A 13,163-nucleotide genomic window follows, 5' to 3' on the forward strand; every position below is an offset into this window, starting at 1 on the left:
CTAATATTACGAGTGACATGAGGACGGAAGTAATACCTCCGGTATTCCTCCTCTCCTCATGGGAGGCAGTGTAATATTAGTATCTGTTTCGATAGCTTAAAAAAACTTACATTCGATAATCTAACCATCCAGGTTCAAAAAACCCATCTGTGTAAAATATTTCTTAGATCGTCGCTGAGCAGCGACCACCTGATATTTCAAAGAATACCTTACGCGCCACGACGCGGAATACGAATTGTTCATAAATTGTATCGATACAGATATTTTGTGTTTCTTATTTTTTTTACAGCTGAAGAATTGTAATCCTCTTCTGTTAAGACTGCCGTGATATTTTTTAAAGACGGCGGACGCGTATATGGCGTGATCCGCAATCACTAATTAGATATTATAAAATAATACTATTGTGCAGTGCTATGTAAGAATTTGTGTGTGCAGCTAAGATGAAATGTCGAAAATGTTAAAGGACTTTATTTAAAGAAATAGCCAGCAAGGTATAAGATTGAAATGTACGTATCCTATTGTTAGAAATACTGACTAAGGTAATTAAATTGGTTATTGTGCTCTCAAATGCTGTAGCGCCTACTTATTACTTAAAGTATTTCTATACTATCCGTCTACTATTAATGGCAACAGAAATCACGGTGCTTTTATAGTTTTCAAACAGCTACCAGGGGCCGACTGCATGTCGGCAAACGTCATAGTTAAGGCAGAAGGCGCATTGCTATTTACCTTGTTTGTGATTTAAATCCAACTTCTTTTAACATGTAGTGTAGTATAACAAAGAAAATTTCCCGCTCTGTCTGATCCCTTAGGTCTCTCTGTTCGTAGTTGCTATGTCTCATATCCGGTCGTGATCGAACATTATCACGACACAAATAAATTAAGTGGCAATGCGAACTCTGTTCTTAATCTTGAGAACGCTACGCCTTCTGCAAACGATTTCAAGTGAAATATAGATAAACTATAACTTACAGTACTTAAGTTTTTCGAAAAGTCTTTGCTCTTCCGGCCAAGAAGTGGTGCAAAACTCAACAGATTTCTGAATCTTCAAAAGAGAATAATAACTTCATCTATATATATACACCACATGATACAAATCGTATGGATGCCACCTGAGTCGCTACCGGGAGTCATCACTGCGTACAATAATCAGCGGCTCGTTGTTTACGCGAGTTGCGTGACCAGTGCGCAGACTTCTAATGTCATACACCTCCAGAAACTTACCAACATACTGTCGGACCACTGGCACGCAGAGTCAGTGATGTATGTCTTTTCCTAAATAACCTCATCCACTCTTCTCCCAAACTTTCGTCTTCGTCCCTCTTACTTGGCCTTTTCAATCAGCCCGGTTCCCAGGACTCGGAAAGATAAACGTAGACTGTGGATATTGTATGGCACACACAGTCCCTTTGGCTGTTCAGACATGTCACTAAACCAGCCCAAAGATGTAAACAACCATGCATGAGCAGCGCCTATTACACGGAGGGGGTCCGACAGCCATTAAGTTCCAGTCATTCCACCAGGAAGGAGGTACATGGCTCGTGTTGTCTGTAGTTCAACCATGCCTAGAAGATCAATACCGCGGTCCGATCGCGTCCGCATTGTTACTTTGTGCCAGGAAGGACTCTCAACAAGGGAAGTGTCCAGGAGTCTCGGAGTGAACCAAAGCGATGTTGTTCGGACATGAAGGAGATACAGAGAGACAGGAACTATCATCGATGACATGCCTCACTCAGGCTGCCCAAAGGCTAGTGGATGAGCGCTACCTACAAATTATGGCTCGGAGGAATCCTGGCAGCAACGCCACCATGTTGAATAATGCTTTTCGTGCAGCCACAGGATGTCGTGTTATGACTCAAAGTGCGCAATAGGCTGCATGATGTGCAACTTCATTCCCGACGTCCATGGCGACCTCCATCTTTCCAAACACGACACCATGCAGCGCAGTACAGATTGGACCAACAACATGCCGAATGGACCGCTCAGGATTGGTATCAATGTTGACAATCCTCAGCTGTGGGTTCAATTGAACAAAAGTGATTTAGCAAATGATCCAGAGATGAATTTCAACATTTGGAATATTAAACTAGTTAAAGGTATAGAAGTAAAACAGGAGAAAGGTTGAACGGAAGATAATAGTAATAGTGTTGATACAGATTGGGAGAAACAAGTCGAAGAAATGTTTCTAGAGTCATCTGGGGTAACTTTGGAAGAGGAGTCAACTAAAAAAGGTACTGGTAAAGAACAAGCTAGCGTTAAATGACAAATCAGGAGTATTCATGGATACATAAAGGCCGATGCCGATGGTGGGATGTAATAAAGTTCTTGTTAGCAAGTGGAGCGGCGTTTCATCAATTAAACATTACTGGCGGAATGAGCACCCTCAGAAAGTGGAGAAACTAATAATAGCTCAACATTTGGTCAGTTGTTTCCTCAGTTTGTTTGCACACTCTGCACTCTGCGTCTTCTGCCGATTTCTCGACTGTCGTTGTGATGACGTGAGTTCTGTTGGCTTACGTCACGGACTGCGCAGCCCCTCCCGCCGGAGGTTCGAGTCCTCCCTCGGGTCTGTGTGTGTGTGTGTGTGTGTGTGTGTGTGTGTGTGTGTGTGTGTGTGTGTGTGTGTTGGTGTTGTTCTTAGCGTAAGTTAGTTTAAGTAGTTTGTAAGTATAGGGACCGATGCCCTCAGCAGTTTGTTCCCTAAGGAATTCACACACACATTTGAACATTTTTTTCGGTTGGCTAGTTCCTGTGTCGCAGAAATCAGTCCGCCTTCCTTCTTTAGGGCTCCGTTTGCCAGCCAACACCACCTCCTCCCTTTATCGATTTTGCAATCACAGCTGATTCTTTGCTGTTTTTCACGTAGCCTGCCAAAGAACACTTCTCTCCTTTCGCTGTCTGCCTCCTATGCTAGACTAGGCAAGTACTGCGTGTCGACGTCACGTGCGAGGATGGAGCGACGATTGAACGAAATTGTTTTAAAATTTTGACTATACCTGTTACGTATTCAGGTGTAAAATGTTTTAATTGTGGTTTTAGTGTTTTGACTAGAGCGACGTCGCTCAAATTTCCTTTTAACCACATGTGAGTATTTTTATGCAATTTAATTTGTAAATATTAAGTGTTTGTTCTAATGCCTACCTGTTATTAATGTACATTCCTGTGGTATTGTTAGATAAGGTAACAGTTTCTTCTGAAGAAGGCTCCCCTAATTGGCGTTGAAAACTAGTTAAAATAGTTTAAGTTCTACCTGCACCAGGTTGGCTGGAAATTTGTGACATTGTAATTAATTACGCTTGCTGATCACAGTCACGTTCAAAACATTAACTTTTATGTATACATAAATGATCTGGCGGACGGGGTGTTTTCTGATGATGCTGTAGTGTACGGGCAGGAGGATACAAGATGACTTAGACTAAATTTCTAGTTGCTGCGATGAGTCAGCTAGCTCTACATGTAGAACAATATAAGTTAATGCGTATGAGTAGGAAAAACAAACCCGTGATGTTTGAATACAGCATTAGTTGTGTGCTGCTTGGCGAAGTCACGTTGCAGGGTAATATAAAATGGAACGAGCAACTGAGGGTTGCAGAAGGGAAGGGAAATGGTCGACTTCGTATTATTGGGAGAATTTTGCGACAGTGTGATTGGTCTGTAAAAGAGACTGCATACAGGACGGAAGTGCGCCCTGTTCTGGAGTGCTGGTCGAGTGTCTGGAATCCGCACCAGGCTGTTTCTGATATGGGTTAGCGGTTAGATGTACAGCATGTGATCATCAATTTACACATAATAAAACCAGTACGCTGTATGCCATAGGCAGATATTGACGTAGATAGAAGACATACACTCCTGGAAATGGAAGAAAGAACACATTGACACCGGTGTGTCAGACCCACCATACTTGCTCCGGACACTGCGAGAGGGCTGTACAAGCAATGATCACACGCACGGCACAGCGGACACACCAGGAACCGCGGTGTTGGCCGTCGAATGGCGCTAGCTGCGCAGCATTTGTGCACCGTCGCCGTCAGTGTCAGCCAGTTTGCCGTGGCATACGGAGCTCCATCGCAGTCTTTAACACTGGTAGCATGCCGCGACAGCGTGGACGTGAACCGTATGTGCAGTTGACGGACTTTGAGCGAGGGCGTATAGTGGGCATGCGGGAGGCCGGGTGGACGTACCGCCGAATTGCTCAACACGTGGGGCGTGAGGTCTCCACAGTACATCGATGTTGTAGCCAGTGGTCGGCGGAAGGTGCACGTGCCCGTCGACCTGGGACCGGACCGCAGCGACGCACGGATGCACGCCAAGACCGTAGGATCCTACGCAGTGCCGTAGGGGACCGCACCGCCACTTCCCAGCAAATTAGGGATACTGTTGCTCCTGGGGTATCGGCGAGGACCATTCGCAACCGTCTCCATGAAGCTGGGCTACGGTCCCGCACACCGTTAGGCCGTCTTCCGCTCACGCCCCAACATCGTGCAGCCCGCCTCCAGTGGTGTCGCGACAGGCGTGAATGGAGGGACGAATGGAGACGTGTCGTCTTCAGCGATGAGAGTCGCTTCTGCCTTGGTGCCAATGATGGTCGTATGCGTGTTTGGCGCCGTGCAGGTGAGCGCCACAATCAGGACTGCATACGACCGAGGCACACAGGGCCAACACCCGGCGTCATGGTGTGGGGAGCGATCTCCTACACTGGCCGTACACCACTGGTGATCGTCGAGGGGACACTGAATAGTGCACGGTACATCCAAACCGTCATCGAACCCATCGTTCTACCATTCCTAGACCGGCAAGGGAACTTGCTGTTCCAACAGGACAATGCACGTCCGCATGTATCCCGTGCCACCCAACGTGCTCTAGAAGGTGTAAGTCAACTACCCTGGCCAGCAAGATCTCCGGATCTGTCCCCCATTGAGCATGTTTGGGACTAGATGAAGCGTCGTCTCACGCGGTCTGCACGTCCAGCACGAACGCTGGTCCAACTGAGGCGCCAGGTGGAAATGGCATGGCAAGCCGTTCCACAGGACTACATCCAGCATCTCTACGATCGTCTCCATGGGAGAATAGCAGCCTGCATTGCTGCGAAAGGTGGATATACACTGTACTAGTGCCGACATTATGCATGCTCTGTTGCCTGTGTCTATGTGCCTGTGGTTCTGTCAGTGTGATCATGTGATGTATCTGACCCCAGGTATGTGTCAATAAAATTTCCCCTTCCTGGGACAATGAATTCACGGTGTTCTTATTTCAATTTCCAGGAGTGTATGAAGTAACGGATTTATCGATTTCAGAGCTGTTGATTTGTTACAAAAAATGGCTCTGAGCACTATGTGACTTAACTTCTGAGGTCATCAGTCGCCTAGAACTTAGAAATAATTAAACCTAACTAACCTAAGGACATCACACACATCCATGCCCGAGGCAGGATTCGAACCTGCGACCGTAGCGGTCGCGTGGTTCCAGACCGAAGCGCCTAGAACCGCTCGGCCACTCTGGACGGCCAGAGGGGTTCTAAAATACAGTTATTAGGGAGATGCTTCGAGAACTCAAATGGTAATCCCTGGAGGGCGACGTTCTTTTCGAGGAACACTACTGAGAACATTTACAGAACCGCCATTGGAAGCTGCAAAACGATTGTACTGCTGTCAACACATATTTCGCATAAGTTGACATACGAAAAATTACGCTTCATACGGAGGCACACGGCCAGGCGTTCTTCCCTCGTTCTTTTTGAGAGGTACAGGAAAGGAAATAACCAGCAGTCGTACAGAGCATCCTCCGCCACCGTGGCTTGCGGACTATGACAACACTTTTTAGATGCGCAATCGTGATTATTATTATTATTCATTTACATACTCCGCAAGCCGCCATATGGTGCATGGTGGAGGGTGCCTTGTGTCACTACTATTCTATCTCTATTCTATGCCACATGCGTATGAAGCGAGGGAAAAACGATTGCCTGTATGCCTCCTTACGAGTCCTGACTTCTCTTACCTTGCCTTGCAGTAAATGCCGCCGGTATAAATTATCTCGAAAGCATTTCATGGAAAGTACGCCTTCTTCCGTAGAGCGCGTCTCGCGTGTCTATCGAGCCTACCAATGACAACTCTTGCACCGCTTCCCTGAATTGCTTCGATGTCTTGCTTTACTCCGACATGATGGTGATCCCAGACAGTCGAGCACTACTCGAGAATGTGTCACACAAGTGTTGTGTCCAGGATTCGGTCTCCTTTGTTAAAGATCTAACCTTTCCCAGAATTCTCTCAAGAAATGAATGTCTACCATTCATTTTCCCTTCCACCATCTTTACGTGGTCGCTCAACTTCATATCGCTTTGCAGCATCGTACCGAGATCTTCAACCGACGTCTTTGTATCAAACAGTACACCTCCAATACTGTATTTCAACATAGCAGGATTGTTTTTACCACTCATCTGAATTAAGTTACACATTACACAAATTCTAAGCCGTCCTAATTCCTCCTACAGTTATTCAACAACGATTCTTTCTCTTACCCTACCGCGTCATCAGTAAACAGCTGTAGATTGCAGTCCAACCTATCTGGTGGATCATTTACGTGCACAGAACGGTCCTATCACACTTCCCTGGAGCACTCCTGAAGATATCCTTGTCTCTGATAAATGCTCGCCGGCCAGGGCAAGATACTGAGTTTTTACTTGAAAATCTTCGGAGCCACTCTCACATCTGGCATCCTAAGCTCTATCCTCGCACCTTCGTCAACAGTCTGCAATGGGACACGATGTCACAGGCTTTCCGGAAATCATCCATGGTTCAAATGATATGAGGGAAAAGGGCAAGCTGAGTTTCGCACGAGCGATGTTTCTTAAAATCGTTCTGATATGTGGACGGTAGCAGTTTCGTCTCAAGGAACGTCGTTAAATTCGAAATGAGAATGTGTTCACGTATTCTGCAGCAAATCGATGTTAAGGATGTGCTGGTTGTATTTATATCGGATCTCCATCCGGAACTTCATCTGGAAACAATATTTCGGCGGTCCACGTGGCCGCCATCTTCAGGTCAGTAGGCCGTCGCACTATCTCGCCGGAACAGAATTCAGTTTCGTCGAGATAGTGCGACAGCCTACTCACCTGAAGATGGCGGCCACGTGGACCGCCGAAATATTGTGTCCAGATGACCATATGTTCCATCTGGAGACCCGATATGAATACAACCAATTGTTACGCTGGGAAAGTTTACGGAGCCACACGATGTTAGGGATATTCGTCTGTAATTTTATCTTTCTTATACATAGAAGTCACCTGCGCTTTTTTCCAGTCGCTTGGGACTGTGCACTAGGCCAGAGATTTGCGGTAAATCCAAACTAAGTACTATCTGTAAAACGGAACTGGTATTCCATGCAGACCTGGCGATCGATTTGCACCTTTCCGTTGCTTCCCCACGCCAGGGACGCCTGTTCCTATGTCCTCCGTTCGAGACTGAGTGCGCGCCAAACGATCATATGTGTCTACGTTCCTCTTGTATGGATGATTTCTTAAACGCGCAGTTTAAAACTTTGGCTTTCGTTTCGGTGTCTTGTATTGCCCCACGAGACTGATCGATGAGGGACTGGATACTTTTTTTTGTTTTTTTTGTTTTAGGGCGCAAAACTTCTATGGTCATTAGCGCCCGGTCCGTGACTTAGGAAACAGTAAAAAACCGAATTTGAAAACCAGCAGCAATGAGAACGAAAGTCATAAAATTGGAGAAACTAAAAGCAGAAGGAAGGCTTAAAAATCCACTGCAGAAAGGGGTTGGTTGTCCCCAAAAAAAGCTTCAAATGACTCACGTCATTTCACTGGCACTAATAAACTTGAGAACGCGGTCGGCTGAGCGCGTGTCATCTGCTAAAACCGACGATATATCAGGCGATAGCTGTAGACGGGTGCGTAACGGATTAAAATAGGGGCACTCAATTAAAAGGTGTCTTACCGTCCACAGCTGAGAGCAGTGGGGACAGAGTGGGGGAGGATCGCCGCTTAAAAGATGTCGATGGCTAAAAAGACAGTGCCCTATCCAGAGTCTAGTTAAAATTACCTCCTCCCGACGACGCGTTCGGGAGGAAGAGGTCCAAGCACAAGGAAGAGCTTTCATGTCCCGCAATTTACACTCCTGCAAATGGAAAAAAGAACACATTGACACCGGTGTGTCAGACCCACCATACTTGCTCCGAACACTGCGAGAGGGCTGTACAAGCAATGATCACACGCACGGCACAGCGGACACACCAGGAACCGCGGTGTTGGCCGTCGAATGGCGCTAGCTGCGCAGCATTTGTGCACCGCCGCCGTCAGTGTCAGCCAGTTTGCCGTGGCATACGGAGCTCCATCGCAGTCTTTAACACTAGTAGCATGCCGCGACAGCTTGGACGTGAACCGTATGTGCAGTTGACGGACTTTGAGCGAGGGCGTATAGTGGGCATGCGGGAGGCCGGGTGGACGTACCGCCGAATTGCTCAACACGTGGGGCGTGAGGTCTCCACAGTACATCGATGTTGTCGCCAGTGGTCGGCGGAAGGTGCACGTGCCCGTCGACCTGGGACCGGACCGCAGCGACGCACGGATGCACGCCAAGACTGTAGGATCCTACGCAGTGCCGTAGGGGACCGCACCGCCACTTCCCAGCAAATTAGGGACACTGTTGCTCCTATGGTATCGGCGAGGACCATTCGCAACCGTCTCCATGAAGCTGGGCTACGGTCCCGCACACCGTTAGGCCGTCTTCCGCTCACGCCCCAACATCGTGCAGCCCGCCTCCAGTGGTGTCGCGACAGGCGTGAATGGAGGGACGAATGGAGACGTGTCGTCTTCAGCGATGAGAGTCGCTTCTGCCTTGGTGCCAATGATGGTCGTATGCGTGTTTGGCGCCGTGCAGGTGAGCGCCACAATCAGGACTGCATACGACCGAGGCACACAGGGCCAACACCCGGCATCATGGTGTGGGGAGCGATCTCCTACACTGGCCGTACACCACTGGTGATCGTCGAGGGGACACTGAATAGTGCACGGTACATCCAAACCGTCATCGAACCCATCGTTCTACCATTCCTAGACCGGCAAGGGAACTTGCTGTTCCAACAGGACAATGCACGTCCGCATGTATCCCGTGCCACCCAACGTGCTCTAGAAGGTGTAAGTCAACTACCCTGGCCAGCAAGATCTCCGGATCTGTCCCCCATTGAGCATGTTTGGGACTGGATGAAGCGTCGTCTCACGCGGTCTGCACGTCCAGCACGAACGCTGGTCCAACTGAGGCGCCAGGTGGAAATGGCATGGCAAGCCGTTCCACAGGACTACATCCAGCATCTCTACGATCGTCTCCATGGGAGAATAGCAGCCTGCATTGCTGCGAAAGGTGGATATACACTGTACTAGTGCCGACATTGTGCATGCTCTGTTGCCTGTGTCTATGTGCCTGTTGTTCTGTCAGTGTGATCATGTGATGTATCTGACCCCAGGAATGTGTCAATAAAGTTTCCCCTTCCTGGGAGAATGAATTCACGGTGTTCTTATTTCAATTTCCAGGAGTGTATTATGGGTAAGTGTCGACCAATGCGTGTGCCATAAATGAACAACACGTCGACATAGAACGCTCCGTAGATCGGCGAAGGGAATCGATTGAATAGCTGGCCGAGGAAGAGAGACTGCAGCCTTGGCTGCAATGTCGGCCGCCTCATTTCCACAGATACCAACGTGTCCCGGGAGCCAGAGGAACGCAACCGAGACGCCCTCCAGGTGGAGCAAGCGCAGACAGTCCTGAATCCGGTGGACCAGAGGGTGCACAGGATAAAGAGCGTGTAGACTGAGGAGAGAGCTGAGAGAATCTGAGCAGATAACGTACTGTATCCGCTGATGGCGGCGGATTTAGTGGACAGCCTGGAGAACAGCGTAAAGCTCCGCAGTATAAACCGAACACTGGTCGGGAAGCCGAAAGTGATTTGGGGTATCGCCAACAATATAGGCACTCCCTACACCTAACGATGTTTTCGAGCCGTCGGTGTAAATAAATGTGGCGTCCGTCATTTGTGCACATAGAGCAGCAAATGCCCGATGATAAACAAGTGAAGGGGTACCATCCTTGGGAAATCGACAAAGGTCACAGAGCAGGCAGATCCGGGGACGGAGCCAAGGCGGTGCTATACCCCAAGTCGTCAAGAAGGTTTTAGGAAAGCGGAAGGAAAGAGAATGGAGCAGTTGACGGAAGCGGACTCCCGGTGGTTGTAGGGAGGAGGGGCGGCCTGCTTACCCTACATCAAAGGAGGCGTCGAAAAAAAGGTCATGGGCTGGGTTAGCAGGCATGGAAGACAGATGGCTAGCATAACGACTCAGAAGGACTGCTCGCCGATTGGACAGCGGAGGTTCAGCAGTCTCAGCATAAAGGCTTTCCACAGGGCTGGTGTAAAAAGCTCCAGACATTAAACGTAATCCACGGTGGTGGATAGAGTCGAGACGCCAAAGAATAGACGGCCGAGCAGAGGAGTAGACTATGCTTCCATAGTCCAATTTCGAGCGCACTAAGGCGCGATAGAGGCGGAGAAGGACCACTCGGTCCGCTCCCCAGGAGGTACCATTCAGGACATGGAGGGTGTTAAGGGATCGCAGACAGCGAGCCGAAAGATAGGAAACGTGGGAGGACCAGCACAGTTTTCTGTCAAACATAAGACCCAAGAATTTAGCGACGTTTGAAAACGGAAGGTTGACAGGACCTAGATGTAAGGAGGGCGGAAGAAACTCCTTATGTCGCCAAAAATTTACACAAACGGTCTTACTGGGAGAAAAACGGAAGCCGGTTTCGATTCTCCAAGAGTGGAGGCGATCGAGACATCCTTGAAGACGTCGTTCAAGAAGGCTGGTCCGTTGAGAGCTGTAGTAGATCGCAAAATCGTCCACAAAGAGGGAGCCCGAGACATGAGGAAGGAGACAATCCATAATTGGATTGATGGCACTGGCAAACAGTACAACACTCAGCACGGAGCCCTGGGGTACCCCGTTTTCTTGGGAGAAACTACGGGAGAGAGTAGTGTTCACCCGCACTCTAAATGTGCGCTCTGCCATAAATTCGCGGAGAAAAAGGGGCAGCCGACCTCGAAAGCCCCAAGAGAACAGTGTGCGGAGGATGCCTGTCCTCCAACAGGTATCGTATGCTCTCTCCAGATCAAAAAATATTGCTACTGTTTGGCGTTTCCGGAGAAAATTGTTCATGATATAAGTGGAGAGAACAACAAGATGGTCAACTGCAGAACGATGCTTTCGGAATCCGCATTGGGCAGGTGTTAAAAGACTTCGGGATTCCAGCCACCACGCTAAACGGTAATTCACCATACGCTCCAAAACCTTACAGACACTACTCGTGAGAGAAATGGGGCGATAGCTAGAGGGGAGATGTTTGTCCTTTCCAGGTTTCGGAACAGGAACGATGATAGCTTCCCGCCATCGTCTGGGAAAAGTACTGTCGGTCCAAATTCGATTATAAAGGCGAAGGAGGTAACGCAGACTATGGGTTGATAAATGCAGCAACATTTGGACGTGGATACCATCCGGTCCTGGGGCGGAGAAGCGAGAAGAAGAGAGTGCATGTTGGAGTTCCCGCAACGAGAAAACAGTATTGTAGCTTTCGCGATTTTGAGAGGAGAAAGCAAGAGGTCGCACTTCCGCTGCACGTTTCTTCGGGAGAAACGCTGGCGGGTAATTCGAAGAGCTCGAAATCTCAGCAAAGTGCTGACCCAATGAGTTAGAAATTGCGACGGGGTCCACTAATGTGTCATGCGCGACAGTGAGCCCAGAGACCGGGGAGAAACTAGGCGCGCCTGAGAACCGTCGAAGCCGACTCCAAACTTCCGAGGAGGGAGTGAAGGTGTTAAATGAGCTAATAAAGAATTTCCAGCTTGCCTTCTTGCTATCGCGGATGACACGACGGCATCGCGCTCGGAACTGCATATAGCGGATACAGTTGGCCAAAGTAGGATGGTGGCGGAAAACGCGGAGAGCACGTCGCCGCTCACGTATTGCATCATGGCATGCCTCGTTCCACCAAGGAACTGGGGGGCGCCGGGGCAATTCGGAGGTGCGTGGTATTGAATGTTCCGCAGCTGTAAAAATAACGTCGTTAATATGTGTGACCTCATCATCGACGCTGGGAAAGTGACGGTCATCGAATGTCGCTAGAGACGAAAAAAATGTCCAATCGGCTTGGGCAAACTTCCAGCGTCGCGGGCGCATGTAGGGCAGTTGAGGCTGCAGTCTAAGGACACATGGAAAGTGGTCACTCGAGTGTGTATCATCAAGGGCGAACCATTCGAAGCGCCGAGCTAGCGGAACTGTACCGACCGCAAGGTCCAAATGAGATAAATTTGTCGTGGAGGCAGACAAAAATGTAGGGACCCCAGTGTTGAGGCAAACTATATCTGCTTGGTGGAAGACGTCTAGCAATAGTGAGCCACGTGGACAAGGATGTGGAGATCCCCAAAGCGGGTGGTGGGCATTGAAGTCCCCAACCAGCAAATATGGGAGTGGAAGCTGACCAAGAAGATGAAGGAGATCAGCTTGTGCCATTGGTGTGGACGATGGAATGTATACGGTACAAAGAGAGAACGTGTATCCGGAAAGGGAAAGACGGACGGCGACAGCTTGGAAGGAAGTGTTTAAATGGATTGGGTGATAATGGAGAGTTTCATGGAGACGAATCATGAGTCCTCCATGTGCTGGAGTGCCTTCAACAGAGGGGAGATCATATCGGACGGACTGAAAATGAGGGAGAACAAAGCGGTCATGGGGACGCAGCTTTGTTTCCTGAAGACAGAAGATGACCGGCGAGTAGGATCGTAAGAGGATCGACAATTCATCCCGATTGGCTCGAATACCGCGGATATTCCAGTGGATAATGGACATAGGGTGAACAGAAAATGGAGGAAGGTGACCAAGGTCGCTGTCAACTCAACGACTGCTCTGAGCTTGCGACCGGCAGCATGGAATCGCATTCAGCTGAAGGCAGAAGATCCTGATCCATAGGTTGGTCAGGAGCAGCTCCTGCCACCAGCGATCGGCCGGTTGATCGGCCGCCAGCAGTGCGCCTCGGCGACACAGAAGACGGCCGAGGGCGATTTCCGCCAGGTGGTGCTGTAGATGGGACACGCCTTGGCGGAGA

The sequence above is a fragment of the Schistocerca piceifrons genome, chromosome 9, assembly GCF_021461385.2.
Source record: "Schistocerca piceifrons isolate TAMUIC-IGC-003096 chromosome 9, iqSchPice1.1, whole genome shotgun sequence".
Taxonomy (NCBI): domain Eukaryota; kingdom Metazoa; phylum Arthropoda; class Insecta; order Orthoptera; family Acrididae; genus Schistocerca; species Schistocerca piceifrons.